This window comes from Pyrgilauda ruficollis, unplaced genomic scaffold, assembly GCF_017590135.1.
Source record: "Pyrgilauda ruficollis isolate IOZ18807 unplaced genomic scaffold, ASM1759013v1 scaffold19, whole genome shotgun sequence".
NCBI lineage: Eukaryota > Metazoa > Chordata > Aves > Passeriformes > Passeridae > Pyrgilauda > Pyrgilauda ruficollis.
This window is the reverse complement of record NW_024518095.1, coordinates 373,940-395,019: the sequence shown is the minus strand read 5'-3', so window position 1 is coordinate 395,019 and position 21,080 is coordinate 373,940. Positions and strand designations below refer to the sequence as shown.

Genomic DNA, 21,080 nt, shown 5'->3' with positions numbered 1-21,080 from the left:
TTATTTCTTTGGGTGGAAGACTAATTCCTTTCACTTTTAGCATGACTGTCAAAAAGCCCTGAATACTTGAAGAAAGTTTTGACATGTGCTGGGGACTGCTGTCAAGGTCAGACTTCACTTCACCTGAGTCCAGCTGACTGATAAGTTATTTCATTTACAGTGGTTATGGTTAAGACTAATGCTGAGGTTTTTATTGTTTCTTGGAGAATCTTTTTCTAGGTATGTTACAAAAGGGTACTTTCCATTGATTTAAATGTCCAGCAAGTCAGGTCCTTTTTTCATGGAAATAACAAATCAGCTAGTAAATTTAAAAATCCATGTGACTTGTAAAACTAAATCCTTACAGCAAAGCAAATCCATGTTCGTTTTTGGCGCTTAGAATGAAAAACACAAATTAAGCTAAAGATAAATTTAGCACAGGAATTAAAGGTTTAATTTGTTTTAAAGAATGTGCTTTATGTTTTGTAACTGTTGCATTGGTCACATAACAATGGAGGAAATTAAAATCTATAATAAGAACATGATGCTTGTATTAGACAGAAGTAATGCATGGGAAAAATAGAAAATATTTCAGGCATCAAATGTCATCTCTGTCCCCATACATGAATAGGCTCTTTCAAATTACACTTTTGTATAATCATTACTCAGTGCCTCAATCAGGCTACTCACATTTTAATTTCAATTTGATTTAATTGCAAGAATTGTAATTTCAAAAGAAATTATCAGTACAGAATCCAGTAGTGCTTTATCTTAATTACAGCTTATTCTTCATGTCATCTATTCTTCTCTAAGAATGATGAATAATTGATTACAAGATTTGCCACAATTATTTGATGAAAAATCAATGGTATTCAATCAATTTGTTTAGCGATTGCACTTTGCAATTTACATTTAAGTAAAAGATTAAGATCGCTGCATAGTTAAATAACGAAATATGTTTAAATAATGTTAAAACCGCAACACAGTGAAACAAAAGTTAATCAAGTTAGGGTTGTGATTTACACTTTTGCCATTACAGAGAAGGAAAAGGACAAATAGTGTGGTATACTATACATAACATCCAACACCCTGGCTTCCCAAACTGCCATTTTTAAGCAAATTGAATGTACTAAGAACAAAAAGATACTTAAAATAATTATTGTTATTTATCTAAAATAGTATTTATTGCCTTCTGTGAAACAGTTTTGGGTTTTTTCTGTGTATCACTTCCAAAACTGCATCAATCTTAAGAAAGGGTTAATCATCAAGTGTCTTACTGCATGGGGGATCAGACATGAACTCTCAAAGATATTTTATCTCTCAAAGGGGGGACAATGGAAGGTTGTTGGTGCCTCCTGTTCAAACAGAAACACCTCCATGCAATGAAATGGCCACACGCTCTTGGGGAAGATGCTGTGAAAAATCCACTGTAGTCTCATGCAGGTAGGAGATGGGTGGGACTGAGAAACAGATATACAAAGAACCACTGGGTATCTGAGTGTTCTTTTGGAACTAGAGAAATGCAGGGAATTCTGCCATTGTTTCTTGAATGCAACCAGATTCATCTGAGACCACTCAGAAGGCAGAGTACAATGATCCATGGCTGGAACAGTTACAGAAATGTTGGGATATTTTCCAGGAGCTGCTCCAAGTGTCACTGCAGTTCACAGGACTGACTCCAGCTCTGGCAGAAGGGAGCAAGGCACTGCAGCAGATCTTGAAACAGGACTGGCATTACTTATATGTATTGTAAACTAAATGCTGCTTTTTTTCATTTCAGTGAAACTGTCCATTTTTTCCTAGTCCACAGGAAATAACTAGGCTAGAAGAACTAATAGAATAGTCTGTGATCAAAGGCAGAGCATGAAGCCTTCATAAAAGGATAACAGTTTAGTCCAGGAAGGGCATGAAGAGTTAAATATCCAGGGAAGGTGCCTGTGAAAGAAATCCATAAGAAAAGTTTTTTTATCTGGCCATGTAAGGATTCAGCTGACTTTTAAACGGAGATTAGGCAGGACTCTGCAGCTGAAAAAGTTATGGAGCCATAGGATAAGGCCAAGACAAACAAAACAGACAAAAATCAGCAGGAGGGATCTTATAAAAAAATGAAGGACTATTGCAAAAATAAATCAAAAAAGGAGTTACAGTAAACTGGAACAATACTTGAACTGGAAAGCCTAAGAAGTCATTCCCTCTCCAAAATGCAAGCATGCACTCCAGCTTTGTCCTGACCATGTGGCAGGATGCAAATCCCTCCCTCCTTGCATGCTTCATCCAGGTTTCCATGGGAAAAGAAATCAAACCTGGACACTGTGATGGCACTCATAGTACCCCTCACTCTATCCCTGCTGTGACTCACCAGTGACCAGGTTTCCAACTACCCTGCAAATCCATACAGCACTCAGGGAAGGTTTGGTGTAGATTTTTAGCTTCATGAAGATACAGGAGACAAAAGTGGTACACCTGACAAGGTTAAGGGGAAAACAACCCTCTTAATGTTGTTTGAAAACTCATTATTAAGACTGGGGGTTTTTAAAACCCAATTCTATACAATTGATAAAGAACATATTGCTGGGTACAAGCCAAAGAAAAGAGTTGGGTTTATAAGAACCAGCATTTGAAAGCTTATGCCTAATTGCTTTGGCCAGTCCACATTACTTGATTCCAGTGAAAGTGTCCCAAAACCACCAAAACACCTAACGGAGAGTTTTAACAAGCTGGTCTTGTAAATATTAATTGAAGTGCTCCCATACAGCTTTATGTCTGAAAAACTCTGCATAAAGATGAACTAAGCCTCATATGACCCATGTGGTGTAAGACAGTTTTATTCTCTGCATACAAACAGGGAAACTGAGGTATTCCTACTGCTGCTTAGAGGCACATATAGGAAAGGAATGGCCATTGTATCCATCATGAAGTCCCTTCCTGATGAAAGACTAAGTAATAAAAAGAGAAAGTAAAAATCCAGTGTTATAGAAAACAGGAGAAATTAAAGCACTGTTTCTCTCCCAAAATCCCCAAATGAACCTGGACTATGCTTCACCTTAGAAAAAAAAGCAAAAACCTTAGGAAAAAAAAACAAAACAGTACAATTGGACCTTGCACAACACTCAAATCTTGTCCCAGGTTTGACAAAAATGTTGTTTTAATACACAGTAAACCCATCACAGACATCTATGGGATGACTGACAATCAGTGTAAAGACTGCCATGTTTTACTTAAAACTCTCCATCTCTGGGCATGGCCTTTGTCTATTCCCCATACTTAATTGGCTTAAGTAACCAGACAACATGGTCAGACCTGTGTTGGCTGAATCCAGCAGCTCTGGATCACAGGATCAGGGTTGGAAGACACCTCTGAGGGCCCTCTGGTCCAGCCACCTCTTCCAGGCCAGCCTCAAAGCTGCATCAGTGCTAGATTACATGTTTGGTACACAAGGAGCTGCTCTTGTTTGCTTACCTGCAGTTGCAGCTGCAACTCTGTATGCACGGTTTCCATATGTAAACATGGGATACTTTAAAGATAATACGAAATATTTAAAGTATTCACTGGAAGAGGTAGGATTGGAAAAGAAAGTCTGATGGATTGCTCCAGGCATTTCCTTCCAGGGTACCTGTATGAATCTGTACAGAGACTTTCCTCCTACTTCAAAATCACAGAAAAACGTCTCATACTTCACATTTTTAAATTTCAGCCTCCTGCAAAGTGGGCCAAAAACTGCATTCCTCACATGAAATTAATGATAACTGTCAGCAATACTTTCTGCAGAAAAATTCTAAATATAGAACATATTTTAGAAAACATTTTTCATTAAATGGGCAACAGTTTTATGGAATTTGGGGTTTTTACTATGTTACAGTAGCAAACATGAGACTCAAGCCCCTTTTAAACTTGCTCATCAGCAGTTTATTTTTTTCTTGCATAGATGTTTTTGAAGTATTTAACAGAAGTTTAAGATAGACAAATATATATTGTAATTCTGAGCCTTTTTTATGTGTAAGCTTTCCTTATACCCTCTTGCAACCTACTTCAGTGGCAGACAAGACCCCATCCTCAAATTATCCACACTTCAAGTGAATGAAAAGTGCATGCAATTAAAACCTGTGCACAGTACCTGAGGAGAGATTGCAACAAAAGCACAAAACAGCCAAGTAGCTCCCAAAAAAAGAGAAAAAAAATTGATGGAAATATTATTGTCCCTTCCTCACTAATTGCATTTGAAGGTTGTAATTTTTTATCTTTCCTGCTGTTTGCAGTAGGTGTGTTTTCTCTTGGACACAAACAAAGTCTGGTAGGTCCAAAGAGAAAACTGTCTGGACTGTTTCAGGATTACAGTTGGTAACTTGGACATGCTCTATTTCTGTCCATGCTGTGAAAAACAGAGCAGGTTATAACACTTTTTAAACAGCCATGCTGGATTTGCATTGCAGACATGGCTGTAGAATGGGTAAATTGCATTACTGTAGCAAACTTCCCAGGCTTCCCATATGGTTAAGTAGAAACTAGGAGTTTATAGCTTAATTAGAGGCACTTGTAAGTGAGGATCAGATAAACAGATATACAACTTAAAAGAGTGCATTGGCCATAAATTCTTTCATTCCAGATTCAGATCTGCTAATATATGACTTCAAACACCTTTGACAAGGTTATTTAAAAGCCAAGCAATCTTATTTCCTATGTCTTTGGAACATGAAGTGGGAAGAAGTAAATTACAGAAATCATGCAGTGCTGCCAGCAGAGCCTAAATATATTTAGATCTTTGTGATAAGTGATAGAGAAATGCTTGAATAGGTGGCAGGGAAGAACACAAGACAAAGGACAAACAGCTCTAAGGCAGCAGATGGCTCCTTTGCCATCTTTGTCACCCTATTCCCTTTACAATTAATTTTACAATATTATTATATAGTGTTATTATTATATTCTATATTTTACAATATATTTATTTTTTTTTCACACTCCTGCTTCATCCTCTGTGTTTTTTCTTAAATTGGAGGAGAAATACAAATTCATTCTGATGGAAAGAGTGAGAGAGGCTGACTCTTCTGAGGTTTTCCCTGTCTGTAAAATCGTCTATTCTTTTTTTTTTTTTTTTTTTTTAACTTCACTGATGCAATTTGGAAATATTTATTTTCAGACTTGGTTAATATTTAAAAGGAATTGAAATATTAACACTTAGAAAATTGAAAAATTAAAAGAGCACCAGGATTTGAATTGCAGTTGAAACTTGTAAGGTGATAAGTAGTTTTAACACTTTTGACTGTAGCAAAGTTGTAGCCTATGGCTGTAGTCTGAAGTTGTTTCCTGTCGGTTTTCATTTTTTCAGATGGAGAAAGATTATTTTGACCAGATTGGAATATAGATAAACTTATTCTGCTAACAGAGGAAAACCAAATCTACTTCAAAACACCAAGGGAAAATTCTCATTTTCATTTCCTCATATAATTCCTTGTTTCAAGAATCAAGAGAGACACTGCCAGAGACACAGCTTTATAACAAACAACTTTTGAGGCTCCAAACACACTTTTTTCACCAAGCGGGAAGCGTTTATGACTGCCTAGAAGTCACTCTGGCAAAATTATTCTCACCTTCCAATTTGCACCTATAGAAGAAATACACCATCGAGTTAAATGCCATGTGACTCATCCTTTGATGTTTCCATAGAGGGTTTAAAGACTGAGACCACTAGAGAACCAGGAGCTGAACGCACGTTCCTTAAAGTGTTGTTACGTGCGAGCAACAGGATCAAGCGCTGCAGACTCCAGCAGTTTAACAGATACCAAAAGTGCCCGAACCGTCAAAAGGAAAGGGATTTATACGTGTGCCTGGCTACTTCAGTGTCCCTTTAATGCCGGCCGCCTTCGCTTTGCCGTCTCCTTAGTGCTGAGACCGGGGCTGCTCTGCTTTGGGGCGCGCCCAGCCCCGCCAGCCCCTCGGGCGGCGAGGGGCCCGCACCGCCTTCCCTGCAGCAGCGCCCGCCTGCAGCCACGGCCGTGCGCAGCCCACCGCCAACACCGCGGGCCGCAAACGCAGCCGGAACGGGCTCCATCCGTGCACCCCTCTGCACAGATCAGCGGGAGGAGTTTTCCATTAACTTTCCCCGTCCCGCCCCCTGGATGAAAGCCGGCGGCTTCAGAGCTCCGTCTGAGCGAGGGGAAGGGAGCGCAGAAGCCGCCCGTGCCCGCCCGCTCGCCGTGCTTGCCGAACGCGCTCAGCCGCGCCCCGCGCCCCGCCGGCCGCTCCCGGCCGCACTCACGGAGGCGGCGCCGTCCCGGGCGCGGAGCGGCCGAGCCCCATTAGGGCGGGGAGCGCGCCGGGGCTCGGGCAGTCGCGGCGGGGCGGCCGAGGAGGCTCCGGGCGGTCCCTCTGTGGCGCTGCCGGAGATGCGCGTCTCCCGCCGGCGCTGACTCCGTGGGACAGAGCCGGGTATCCGCCTCCCCCCGTCGTCTGTGTGACGGACCACACCGCCTCCCGGGAATACGTCGCCGTGGTCCGGCCGCGCTGCGAGGAGGGTAAGTGGAGGCTCCCCGGGGTGACGAGTGACGGACAGCCTGCGGCGGAGCGCCCTCCGCAGCTGGCACCGTGCCGCCGGCGGCGGAGCGCTTCCCGCGGTTGCGGCGGGGGTCCTGCGCCCTGTCCGGGGCTGGCATCGCCCGGGCTCGCCGGTGAGGAGCCGCCCGAGCCGGAGCCGGCGCTCGTCAGCGCCGCTGGCGCCGCGCCGTCCTGCGCAGAGTTGTCGGACGGGGCTGCGGGCTCGGGAGAGCGGGGGAAGCGCTGGGGAGCGCAGGGTGTCCCGCCGGGCCCCGCGGCCGCTCTCGGGGCAAGGTGTCGCGGCGCCGCCGCCGTGCCAGCTCGGTGCGCCCGGCGGAGAGAGCGGCGCGGCGCGGTCGCCGGTCTGGGTGAGGGTCCAGATGTGGGAGCTCAGCTGTTGCCTGTCAGTGCGTGGCAGCTGCCCCCTTCCAGGCAGCCTCCGCCCTCTCCCTTATCCTGAGCGAAGCGTCCGCCTCTGGGCGCTCTCCTGCCTCTGCGGGAACCCTGGCGAGGTGGAAAGCTCGGTCTGCCATCCCCGCGGCGTCTTCCGCGCTGTCCGCTCTAACTGGGGGGTGGTCCCCACACCCACCCCTGCAGCCGCGGACCTCAAGTATGTGTTTGTGCTTTCCGTTCTTGGTGAAGAGAGCTCTGGAAGGGCGATGGATCGTCTGCGAGCCCCTTCTCCCAGAACATTTGTGCCCGCTGCGGGATTTCAAACTCCAGCAGCCACCACTTATCAGTCGGCTGGGCTGGGCTCAGTCCAGACGCCTTCGCTGTGGTCCGAGCCCGCGGCGGCTGGGTCTGGCCTTTGACAGGACTGCCTCGCTATACCCCAGCGGGGGTGGCCCAGGGGGGCCACATAAAGCACCCCAGTACCGCTGTTTCCAAATGCTGTCAGCTGGAGGGCGAGGAAACGCAGCGGGGGGTATTTTACAGGCTCGCTGAGAAATGTTTATACAGCGAAATTTAATGGTTAACGATGCATATTCCCAGCACGCTAAAACCTAAAAAAAGGCATAAATAAATTACTAGCGTTATTGTTGCGAAATTCCCTGTGATCATTGTTTAGCTGGTAACTGAGATCTTTAAACTACATGTTTTGCACGGCAAACTCTACAGTAAGTACTGAGATTTTTCTAGTAGGATGGGGTTTTTTCCCCTTTAGCTGTAGTTCTTACTATTTCTAGGGGGAATTAAGGTAATTTGTATTATTTCTTTGCAAGACAGGTATATCACAGTGGCTAGGCTTTCATCCCAAGACGCGAGTAGATCAGAATGAGCTTGGACTGCGAGTGGAAAGGAAAGGAGATGGAGAGAGCCGTTACTCTGGTGCAGTGACAGATCCTTTCATTTCTGCCTGCAGAGCCCCGGATGAGCAGGGCTGGTGCAGTTCTGCCAGCAGCACAGTTAATTGTGTCCTGTAAATCAAGGTCCATGGAACTGCTCTCTTTCTGTACAACAAAAGGTCTTGTAATGAGTAAGCCCAGATCAGTCATATAAAAATTTTAACATCAGCTGGGCAAGGTGTGTGTGTAAGGACCTTACAGGGTTAATAGCTAAACTATTAAGATTGGAGTCAGATGTGGGTAAAAGCAACAGGAGAGTCTGGTTTTTCCTAATATCCTGTAGTATGATAACTCTGAAAAAGGTAATTGTTTAAAAAAAATCTGTTTCAATTTAAGATTTATTAAGCAAGGAGAAACTTACGTAAACATAAGAATCCCTTTCTTGTTTGGAAAGGCAAGAAATGGCTGGAAATGTCATCTGAACTTAAAGACTACAAACTATGTGTGGATTTTCGTGCATATGTGCAAGAATGTTATTAATCTCATTTTCAGCTAGCTTATTCTATGTCTTGGAGGGTCTGCAGTGTTTAACTCAGACCTTTGGCAAAATGGCTTCTGTGCTTTTAGGGTTTGTTTTTTTTCCATAGCAGATGAGTTATTTCTAGCTTTTAATAAGACTTTAAAATACAGGAGCAAGAGAAAGCAAGTGCCTTCCAAAGAAGGAGAAATGGAGGGGGTGGGAGGGGGAGTCAAGTTTTACTTACATATGTTATGAGTTGGGAATGTAAATTTGTGTATAAGGAGAAGATCTGAAGAATGACTTGGCACACTAATGACCTGGCTTTTTGGAACTTCAAGAGTTTGGTCTGTCTCCCCCTATGGTTATAATAAGAGATTAAATGCATTTGGCATATTTAATTAATTAGCATATGAAAATAGGATGTCTTTTACTTTGCCATTGTTTTCCTGTGAAACTTTTCTATGCTAATGAATGTCTGCATTTTACAGAGTAATTTACTTTGCTTCATATTATGCTTTTGCAGATTGGTTTGACCCTTTCTAATGCTGAAAGCCTTTGTATCGCAGCCTAAAAGTCCTTCCCCTTTGTCATATGAATCTTGCGTAATAAATACATTGTCAATTACTGCTGTACACAGCTTCTAACAGGGCAGACTGAAAGTTGCTCTTAAATTGAAAGCCTCTATTTGCTTGGGTGCTATGTCTTATGCATTCCAGAATTAATTGTATGTGCAGTGATGAATTTCATTTAAAACAAACAAACAAGCTGGGTTTTGTTTCTGTTTTCTGTGACTACGTTACCCTAAAGTAAAGAGATCCCTGCTGCTGGGGTATAAAAGCATGCTCTGCAACATTACTTTTTATTTTTTAAGTGTTGAGAAAGGTCACTTGTATTTCTGGGAAAACTGTTGCACGATACAATATTGCACTAAGAATGCTGGATTGAGATGGTTCCCTAGTCACCAAGTGGTTTATATCAATATTCAGTTTACCCCCTTGTATTAGGGCTTAAACGTCAGTTTGGCCAGCACTGGTTTTTGCTTATGCTGTTTAAACAGAAGTAAACTTGAGGTTAGCTCTAGCCATTAGTATATGCTTGGTGTAAGCCATGCAAGCTTAGGTCCTGCTCCTGGAAATGTTTACAAAAATGAGTAGCTTTTACTTGTGTGCTTAAATTGTTTGGATTAGGAGTTGTATAATGGGAAGAGCCAGCTTGGAAGGACACAGCACAGCTATTGCTCATCTTTTCCTCCTCCCACCTTATGGCTGAAGAATGATGGGAAGAAACATGTTTTTCAAGTAATTGCACACTGAAGTCGTGGCATTTCTGGCAGAAATTCCCAGATAGACTATCAGATCAGTTTGCCAAAATTACATGCTTTTTTTCAGAAACAGTGCTTTGGCTGCAGGTTTATTGACAAAGGATATTTCCAGCTACTGAAGAAAATTTCACAGGTGGTCTGCTACAACTCTTCCTCTTTGTATTTCACTTATTTATAATATTCACAAAATACATTATACATTTTTAGCAGAACTAAAAGAGCATTTGGCTTCTCAGCACAAACTGATAATATTCTTCAAGCATATTCTTGTGCAAGGAGGTTTTTTTAAATGTACAAAATGAGTGAAGTGCTCATATACAAGAGGTAAGAGCCAACACAAACATTTTTAGTATTTTTAAAAGGTCTGTAAATGACAGCTTTTTGCTAGTTTACCTTTTCTTGGAACCCTGCCTGGAAGGCTTCTTAAAAGTTCTTAAATATAGCCATAAGGTTGGTGAGTTGCTTTTCAAGATCATTATGAACCTATCAAGCCCAATGTTTTGCTAGCTAGTAAACCTGGGATAGACAGTCTCTCAGGTAGACCTTTCCTTTCCAGTGGATTACACATCAACAAATGCCAGAACTGTGTTATTTCAGTTGTTCTGTACCAAAGCTGTGTACTCCTGTCTAAGGTCTGTGTTTGAAACATTGATTTATAGCACCTGATAGCTCTTGCTGTTCTGTCTTGTGTACTTCTCTCCTTCATTTTCTTTCTCTTCCCCTCTGTCCCCTCTTTAAGATGTAAGAGTATTATGGAGTGTGCTTGTAGGTTTGTATCTGTAACAGAATAAGTTTCATTCCGTTTCCCCCCTTTTATCTAAGGACCGATTCTGCAATTTGCAATTACCATCCTTGACTTTAGTAAGAATTTTTTTAAATGTTCCCAGTTACACTCAATAATAGTTTTGTGGAGTGGTTGCATGCCAAAAAAGCATTTTTAGCTGCATTCCGAATACTGAAATATAATTGCTTGCCTTTAATAATAATAAACAAAATAATTTCATTTCCTGTGATGTTTTTATAACCACCTTTTTGAGCCTGTTGCCTTCTAATCTTGCATCAAGTAACCTCAGACTTAATATTGCATGATTCCAGAACTAGCTTCTCTGTCGGCAGCATGCCAGATCCTGTCTAATGTCTGTGTTAATGTGGTGTATATGAAAACAGACTTCTCTGTGGATTGGAACACTGATTTGTATAATTGCAACTGGCATGATTAAAAATCTGCATGTCAGTATCATGATGCATATAATAAAACTTACAGATTTTATTTTTTAAGCAGGGTGATGTTAGTCCCTTAAATTTTCTTTGAGAGTCTTCCTTGTCCAAACATCTTAATTTCTGAATGTGTTTGAGTGTTTAAGAAAGAAAATAAGAACATGTATGCAGTTACAAATATAATAGTGTAGGTCTTGGATCGTGCTGCACCCTGGTAGGACTGCACCCTCTTGTTCTGTAGGGAAGCTGCATCTTCTCTCACCAGTCTTAAAAAGACTGATATAAAAGACTTGTCTCCAAATCTTTAAATGTATCTAGACAAGTGCCTCAAAATTCCTCAAAGCACACACTCCTCCTGTATTCCTGTGATCCCTGCTGGAGCCATGTAAGCCACCTCTGAGACAGGCGCTGTAATTGTTCAGCTTTACCCGTTTTGCTGTCCCTGATGTCGTCATTAGCCAAGTGCACTCCTGTGACAGCGGTGGTGCTGGCTCAGCAGGAGGCTCTGCCGGGACACCCAGGCGCTCTCGCTCAACCCGTTGTGCGCTTGGGCTTGGCGGACACTGCCCTCACCCATGGCCCATTTTGGTAGCAGCAGAGACACACAATAAGCACGGCAGAAATTGAAAGCCACCTTGTGCTTTCAGGTGTGGATCAACTTGTCTAACAGCAGTAAAACCTGACTTGTTTTCAAGTGTGTTAAAAATTAGTGCGTGATTAGTGAAGATAGTTTTTAAGGATCTCTTTTTGTAATCAAGCGTTAATCACCCAGAAGTTCAGAACTGTTTATGTAAAGAAATTGCATGTGTTTGTGTGCATACTTCAGGATTAATATATTTTTACTTTATTTCAGACTTTTTGCGGGAATTGGTATTTTCATATAAAAATTAAAGCTTCACATGCAGAGATGACTATTAAAAGTATGAATATTTATGTACTTTAAAATGAATTTTATGGAGGCGCTAAAGAAATGTCTGAACCTTGAATATTTGCATCTCTATATACAAACTGCTAAATAAATTATGCTAGGTCTAGGACCTCACTGGTGAATTGCAGACGTCTTTTGTAAAAGTATACATATGGCTTTCCAAGAGCTTTGAACTGTTTCCTCATGCTTTGCTCATCAGAAAGATGGTATGGATAACTTCATTGTGAGAGGGCATTTTTCCAGTCTTGTTTGCAACGCATAGTGCATCTGTGTGGTAAATATTGAATTTTCATTCATCCTTGGGCTGAAATGAGCTCCTTCTGTGCATATGGAATATGAGAAAACCATATACAAAGGATATGTTTATATTTAATAAAATTAATAGTATAAAGCAAGTGCAGAGAAACTTACAAGCCTAAACAGCTTGGCAGGCCAATAGCCAGCGAATGTCTTAGAGTACTGCCAAACATGTAGAAAGCAGACCAGGCTCTCATCTGTTATGAGGTACCAAAAAACTTCCACCCTCATGAGGATGTTGTTTAGCCAGGATACAGCTTCATTCTGTTCTCTTAGCAGCTCGGTGTAGGTTTGGATTTCAGCAGGTATCTGCTGGGAGGTACCAGTAGTATTCAGGAGAACTGTGACTCCCTAAAAAAAACCCAAGCAGCTGTGTTACAGCAGCTCTCCACAGAGAAATTCCAGAGTGTGTGTCCCCTTATACAGGGTATTGGCCTCTCCTTGGGAGGCCCTGGGGAAGGAAGCAGTGTACCAGAGTAAGTCTGGAGAGAATGTCTGCAGGGTAAGAGGGATGCCTCTATTGCTGTTGTGCTCAACCATGAGCTGCCAAAAAGCTGTAGAAGCGCTTTCAGCAAAGGATGCTGCAGAGGAGATTACTGAGCTCGATGGTTTCTTTAGCTGTTTGTGAACCCAGTAAATGTCAAGCTTTACACCCAGCCTTTCATACAGCCCATCTGCTTGGACAGTATTCGCTGGGGGTTTCAGATGGTGTGAAGCTGAAGTTCTGTGGTCGAGGCTAATAACCCATTTTGTTCTCAATATATGATTTCCCAGTTACATAAAACTGTTGATTTCCTGCAGGAACAGCTTATATGTTTTTAGAGTAGCTGTTAATATACTGAAATTGAACATCTATTGCATTTATTTGATTGAACTAAAGTGACCATAGTGACAAACAGGCACCGGTTTCATTGCTGCAGATTTATTGTTTTTCAGATTTCTTTGCAAAATGTCCCCCGACACTCAGAGCTCTATTGTCTAGTTCTCAATCTGCGACCTTTTAGGCTGTAATTTTGGAAGATTGGTTTTTTAATGTCTCCCTGTCTGTCTTGTATTGTGCTGTGGCTGTTCATAAACATTTCTTACCTATCAGTGGATGTCTTATTAGCCTGGAGCTGATGCTATCAAGAGGTACTGACAATATGATAGCTCTTTCACAAAGATATACTTGGTGGATTTATTCTAGGAACTGGGGTGATACCAGGCTCGTGTTCATTTAAGGCTTGGTTTTGTTTTTTTTTAAACTTTGATGCATAAGTCAGTGTTCAACACCTAAATGCTAAGTACAAAACAAAGCTGGGTATTCAAGGACATGTATTTGTTCACTTCTGAGGGCCTCTGGAAGGAGGCTTGTGCTTTGAAAGAACATGTCTCATGAAGATCAGCAGGTACACCTTCAATTATGCAACATTTTTTTCTGCAGGTAGAAGTCATCCTCCTTTGTGCAATTCTCTGCATTTACCTTCATCCTGCTTTGTTGTGTACTAAAACAGCTGATATCTAATGCAATTTTGAGTAGATAATCTAGACTTGTTTTTAAAAGGAAACTGTTGGCACATATACTGCTGGAGTTCTGGAAGATGACTTAAAATCTGCTGTGAGGTGTAACAGGGGTTGTGCACATGAGTGAAAGTTGGGAAAAAGCATTTCCAAACAGTTACAGTAATATTCTCTCAGTGCTGGACTCTGAATAAATATGAATTACTTCAATCTTGCATTTCTATGGTATATAAAACAATGAATTAAGTCTGTATTCCCTCTGTAAAATACTCAAGCTGTTTCCCTTGCACTGTCACATAGTTGTGCAGGCATACTTCAAGTGGAGATAGAGATAGTTTGAAAATATTTAGGGTTTTCCTGCTTCTTTGTTTTAAGTGAGCTTCCCCAAATCAGCCCAATCAGTACAGAACAGTACAAGGATTATGTTTGTGCACAGTGGGGTGGTGAAAGAGAAGCTTCCTAACCACATGCTGCTACCAAGAAAAAAAAAAAAAAAGCCTAAAAAAAATGTACTATAAAGCTGTAGCTTCTGTTCTGCTATATCTCCAAACCATGAAGTGATTTTTTCACCTACATCATATATAGGACTTTGTCTGACTTGAATTCCAGTCTGAAGTGTTACTCTTTCTAACAACTGTAATATTAGTTGTGTAGATGTTCCTGAAGAGTTTTGGAAGATCATCTGCTTGGGCTTGGGTATAAATGATCATTGGGCACTGTTTCTGGTGATGGAAATAGGTCAGATCTCCACTTTCTAGGGATGGAAAGTCCATGTCTTCCACAGACAAAATGGTGTGCTCCTCATTTTATAGAATAACTGTAGGAAAATACAAATCAATTATATCTGTCTGAAAAAAAAATGCAACAATTCTCTCTAAACATTTTTTTAGAAGCCTGTTTACTGACTGGGCTTCTGGCTTACTAATATCAGTCCCAAGTCTTAAAAAAAAAAAAAAAAAATAAGACAACCTCTGGGTAAGCTGCAAGTTCTCTTCTTCCCATCCCCCAGCTAGAGCCTCTTTGCCTGCCTTTGCTTGTGTACTCTATTGGTTTCACAGTTCATATACTTATGTTTTTTTAAAATCTCCCCCTGCACTCTGGTGGGAAACATGTCTGCTGTTTCCTTTCAAGCACACAAGGCTTGATTCTCCTCTCACAATGGCATAAATTGTGAAGAACTCCACTTGAAATCAATGGACGTAAAGACATGTAAAATGGGGTGAGAGAAGAGCCCAGCCTCTGGTTTCTATTTTTAAGTGAGTCTGGTTAACCTAAAATTGTTCAATGTGCCACTGTGATTTTAGTTTGTAGATATCAGTTACTATGCTTGTTACTTTTTGTACATAATGTTTCATTTTCATATATAATACATCACAGCTAGTACCCCTAATCAGGATGCACATGTCTTTAATTTAATACCTTGGTACTACTACATCTATTTTGGTACATAATAAGTAATATGTATGGTAAAGTACTTACCTTACTAGAGTCAGATCCTGCAAAAAGTCTGAGGTATAGCTGTATTCCTGTGCAGGCCCCAAAGGAAAGAAGGCTGGATTGCCTCTATCTCTACAACTTAAACTTTGTGGTGTTTCTCTTGCTTCAGTAGTTCTAATCTGTCAATCTTGTTCCTTATTATCCTGGTTCAAAATACTAATTCTGTACAAACAATACTTTCTCAGTTACTGTTGTTTTTTCTGTGCTTGTGAAGTGTTCAGCTCCATTCTTATATTTTGTACATGCTTAAGAACTTATAATAACTTTAAATTTTCTGTGAACAGTGAAGTACTTTGCAAGACGCCTGGAATATCCACACACTATTTTTTCTATTGCCCAAGTTTTGGTGGTTGTTCACATTTGTTTATTTTTTGGCAATGGATTATGGTCCTTAATTACCATCAGTAGTCAAATAACTGAATGAGATTATACAGCAGTGCTGTAAAAACTGTTCATGGTAGCTGTGATCTGTACATGTGTGGATGTCTTTGAGAACAGTCACCTCATTCATTAACCAGTGCAACAGACTCCAACTTTATTTAGTTTTTGAAATTAATGCAACCTTCTCTACCTAACTGAAACATTGCTTTGACTGCCTCTTTCTATAGTTTAAAAAATGCCCATGAAATAGTTGGCTTTTGTAATGTATTCAGACTTGGAGTAAATTTATTGGTGTATTTGAATTTTTGTTTTCTGCTTGAATAGCAAATCATGGGTGTCCACAAAAAAGTCTTTTAAATCTGGAGTACACTTAGTATATCCCTTAAATTTTATCTCCAATTTTATTATGAGGGTAAAAACCCTGTGGTGTATACCTGTTTAGTCATTGAGCTTTCCCCTTTCATTTTAGTACACCAGCCCCCAAAAAGTCAAGAGGTTGCCTGGCTAGTTATGTGGTGGCCTTACGTATCAAGGACAGCAGATGTCACAGAAGTTTGCTGTGCTGCACTGGTTGGAGTGATGCAGATCTCAACATTCAGTGTGGCTGTGCAGGCACATAAATGATGTGGAACTGCCTTCTGACCCCTTGACTACAGTTATTAATTCCAGTAGTGAATTATTCCTTGTCTCTGATAGGTTTGGCATGACTTACCACAGGGTAAATGGTTTATCATAGTGAGTTCATTGTAGCTTTAACTATGGCTTTTTTGAAGTGTAGATGTTGGACAGTGAGGTGGCATGGTGGAGACCAAGAAGTGGTGTGAACTGCTGCTGTGGTCATGAGCAGTGGTGCTTTTCTACATCTGATGTGAGGAGTGGTGGGGGCAGAGAAAGGTGTTTGATAGGGATTCATGTGCTTGTCAATTCAATATGCTTTTCCTAGCTGGAAGCTGGGTACTTCTCAGCTTTGTTAGATAGAGCCATCCTTGTTGTGAAGTAGGGAACTGACAGCCTTCCAAGTGCAGAGATGTGCAGGTCACCTTTACTGATGGCAGGCTTTACTCATGTTTATTCCTATGGTTTTAAGACTCATTCTGTCTTACCATTTGGGGGGCATTTTAAAGCTCTTCTGAAAGTCACAATTGTGGAGGCTGCAACACATGTCTGTTCATGCGTTCTGTTCATGTCTGGAACAGAAACTACTTTTGGTAGTATTTTGAAAGCATAAGGTTTGGTGTACAAAAGTAATTTCTGGTACAAGGGAAACAAAAGATGATGTGGTTAAAATGTGAGACTCTGTAGGAAAATTAGTCTTTAACACAGATTGGTATATACAGTAAGCTTGCAGAAAGACTGAAATCTTATGATAGACCTTATCAGGTTTATGGATGAAGTGGCTTCTATTGGAAAAGAAATGGGAATAGAAGGGCATGCTTCTGGCTCTGTCATTAGTTGTGGTGGTTAACAACAAATCAAAGATAATAGCCTGTAATCAAGTTGATGACGTAAAGGTTCTGAAGATACTTAGAACTTTCTGCCTGTTGTGAAACTAGTGATGTTTCTCCATTTCTCAGGAAATGGAGATAGTTTTGAGGATCCAGAGCTTGAATCTGTTTATTGGTATTTTTAGAGAGTTGTCACCACAAAAATATAGAGTTGCTGGTGTAATGCATCTGCAAGACAGAAATCTGTTCTGGAAGCAGCAATAAGCCCAGGGTAAATATTAGAAATCAGTCCTTCTTGTAAATAATTCCAGAGCCATTTGCTTGCAGTCTTGATTTGTATGTAAGTATGCTAAAAGCTATGACTACTGTGTAGTTCACTACCTATTCCAGCCATCTTTAAAAGCTATCTTTTTTCACAGAGAAGCTCTCTGACAAAAGGCCTCAGGTGGATGCTTGGCACCCAAGTCTTTTGTGGCAGAAAACAAAAATGTATGGGATCAGAAGTCTGAGTAGATTAATCCTTCTATTCAGTGACAGGTCCATGTCATTATATACACAATAATAAAGTGTTTAATGCTCTTTAAGAATATTCATGTGTTAAGGAAAAAAGTGTGTGTGGTGGGGAAGTAAAGCAGTACTTTAATGCCAGCAGACTCTGAATTTTTATCTGTGTCCTGTTTAAGGAAAGTAAAAATGACTGAAAATTGGTATGCTGTGGAAGGCTGCATAGAAAATATATATTTCTTGACATCTTTCCAAAAGTACTATTTAAAGACAGTTTTGTAACACTGGTGTCTTAGCAGCATTCTGGTAGCCTCAGTTTTCTTTCCCGTGGAACAGTTCCAGCTCTCACTTTCAAATTAGCCTGTTGTGTGATACCTTATGAAACAAAGTAAATATCAGGAGGACACGCTGCAACACTTAGTCTAAATTTGACCCCAGTATGCACACAGCTTGGTACAGCTATGAATTTTGTCCTTAAGAAACATTTTGAAAAACACCTGATCATGCATGCACATGCTGCACCTGTACCACCATGGATGTACACCAGGCACACCTATATAAGATCCACATCTCCAAAGCTGAAATGTGTGTGTAGCTGTTAGGTGAACACTGAAAGGGGCTTTATCAGCATGGAGGGCAGAGCATACCAGCCTGAGGTGTAGTGGTTATCAAGTCAGTGCTGTGACAGCTTTCTGCAGGAAAAATGCTTGAGAAAAGTCACCGTGAAAACATATGATGAAACTTATAGGGAATTAATGTACAGTCCTGGGCATTTTCACTTAAACACTAAAATATGGGGCTTAGGTTCTACTTCTGGCTCTGCAAAGAAAACCAGACTGGTGTGACAGTGCCTGCCTTGCCCCTCTTGCAGGTGGTGATTCCAGGGAAAAGAAGGGTGTTGCAGCTGGGAGGGTAGCAGCCAAGGCTGGTCAGGCAAACACCAAGTACAGGCTCAAAGATGGCAGCGGATGTACTAGTTAACTGCAGCAGATGTACTAGTTAACTGGTGGGCTATGGAAGGCTCAGCTGTTGGGTTCAGGGCTCTGGCTGCTATTAAAGCCCAGCATGGGCCTCGCAGTTCTGGTGGGAAAAAGGCCATGTGCTGTTATCTCCTTGCCAGGGAGAGGTGCAGTGGAGTTGCAGCCATGGAGTTGGTGTGACTTGTGATGATGGCCTAATGTAGAGCTGAACAAAAAGTTGCTGAATTGTCACTGAATGGTTTGGGTTGGGAGGGACCTTAAAAATCATCTAGTTCCAACCCCCTGCCATGGTGCAGGGACATCTCCCACTACACCAGTTGCTCAAAGGCCCCTCCAACCAGGCCTGGAACTTCTGGGGATGAGGCATCCACAGCTTTTCTGGACAGCTTGTTCTGGTATCTCACTAACTTCACAATGACGGCTTTCTTCTAATACATAATCCAAACCCACCCTTGTTCATTACAAATCCAATACCTCTTGTCCTATCACTGCATGCCCTTGTAGAAAGTCCCTTCCAGCTTTCTTGTAGGCACTGGAAAGCTGCCATAAGGTTTCCCTCCAGGCTTCTCTGTTCCAGGCTGAACAACCCCTGTCAGCCTGTCTTTATGTAAGAGGTGCTCCAGTCTTCTCACCTTCCTGGTCTTCCTCTGGCCTCTCTCCAATATGTCCATATCCTTCTGGTGCTGGAGACCCCAGAGTGGGATGCAGCATTCCAGGTGGGTCTCACCAGAGTGGTGTAGAGGGGCAGAATCCCCTCCCTCAGCCTGCTGCCCACGCTGTTTTCCTGCAGCCCAGGACACGTTTGTCTTTCTGAGCTGCAATTGCCCAATGCCAGGTCATGCTGAGCTTCTCAACACACCCAAGACTTCTTCAGGCCTGCTCTCAGTCTGTTCTCTGCCCAGCCCGTACTCGTGCTTGGGATTTCCCTATCCCAGGACCTCGCACTTGGCCTTGTGGAACCTCATGAGGTTTGCCCAGACCCACCCCTCAATCCTGTGAAGGTGTCTCCGCGTCTCAGCCCTTCCCTCCCGGGCGTTCCCTCAGCGCGGGGCGGCACCGGCGCGCGGCTGGGCCCCGCCCGCGCCCGCCAGATGGCGCCCGTGCGCCGGCCCGGCTGAATCCCGCTGAATCCCGTGCGCCGGCCCGGGGCCGATCCCGGCTGAATCCCGCTGAATCCCGTGCGCCGGCCCGGGGCCGATCTCGGGTGAATCCCGCGCTGATCCCGTGCCGGCTGATCCCGGGAGATGATGTTAAGCAGCGTTGCGGGTGGAGGGATGGAGATCGCTCGTGCTTTTCTGTCTGTGCTTGTGGCGCTGGGAGCGCATCTGCCTAGCTGTGTTTTCAAGGCTGAAACTATTTCAAGGGCTGGTTCGCAGTGACATCCAAAGCAAAGCTTTTGAATTTCTCTCAAATTGCTTTATATGAGTGACGTTTAAATGGTTTTGAAGGACAGAGAGCAACCTGTCCATGTAGAAAACCCAGAGAAGTGACTATTTTTTCTGTCCCTCTGCTTGCTTTGTCTCTCTTCGTTTGCCAGTGTTCAAAATTATATCGAAACCCAAAGGAGAAAGGAGCAAGCCTGAAGGTCCCAGCCCATATGCTAAAAGATCTGCATGGATGTTCATCTTTTGGCGTGACATCTTGCTTCATGTTTTCTGTCAGGAGGACGTGGACATGCCTTTCCAGGTAGAGCTGGAGAGCAGGGATGTAGCGCCCCTGGTCCCCCCAACTGGCTGGAGGGTAGGGCAGGAGCCCATCGGGCTGTGGCACTCCGTGCTTGGAGAGTGAGCTCTTCCTCACCCGGTTTTCTGTCCCCAGAAGAGCCTCTGGCAGGACAAGGATGTGTGGTGCAGCTCCATAAGTGTGCAAATGGTCTGAGCACGTAGGTGGAGGCAGGAGCCTTCTCACAGCCACTCCACCAACACCAGACAACAGAAGAAATCCAAGCACTTTGATGTGGTTCTCTAGGCCCCTGGTAAGCTGCCCAAACTAGTTTAACCAGGCCCAGAGGCAGAAGAGGTAGGAAGAAATGGGCTCTGCTGAATAGCCAAAGGAGCGCTTCCTTATCAGCCTCATTCCTGGGGAGCTTTTGCACTGAAGTGAGCCTGTCCCAAAGGTGCAGGAGTGAGATAGGCCTGCCTGAGACTGAAGGAGAAATGTATTTTCTTATTAATTGTGAGGAGGCCATCTGGGGTCAGTAACTGTTGGTTCTCCTTTTGAAGGAAGGATGGGCAGGTGCTAATCTGCAGAGCAATCCTGCTTGGGGTGCAGGCTGTGACTGTCACCACATCCCACTAATGACCTTAGGAGGTCACTCAGACTTCAGATGACCTCAGGAGGTCGCTGAGATGTCAGATGGACTGGGCCTTCTAACAGCAGTGTCCATATCTTTCCATGGATGCAGGGTGACTCTCAAATAAGGAAGGGATGTGACTCGCCTGGCAAACAAGAAAAGCTGACAGCCTGTGCAGCCTGCAGCCAGATTTGTGGATCAAAGCTGTCAAGCACCCTGAGCTGTGTGTGTGGTGAGCCCCTCCACCTCAGTTAAGTTAGTCTAACAGCAGAAGAATGGATTGAATATTCAGTATTGAGAAAATTTTCTGCAGAAAAGAAAGGGGGAGAAATTGCTGGCACTGCAGAGCTTGGGCATCTGGCCAACTTGACCAAAATAGTCTTTAAAAATAAGATGGTGGTTT

The 21,080-nt window shown here is 42.7% G+C and overlaps 1 protein-coding gene across 1 annotated transcript in view; it reads left to right on the top strand.

The window, feature by feature from the left end:
* Positions 1-6,291: 6,291 nt before the first annotated feature.
* PRICKLE1 (prickle planar cell polarity protein 1) overlaps positions 6,292-21,080 on the top strand; it is a 65,275-nt gene continuing 50,486 nt past the window's right edge. The window contains exon 1 of the mRNA XM_041465652.1: positions 6,292-6,488. The gene's annotated coding sequence lies outside the window, so the exon portion shown is untranslated. The remainder of the gene's footprint in view (positions 6,489-21,080) is intronic.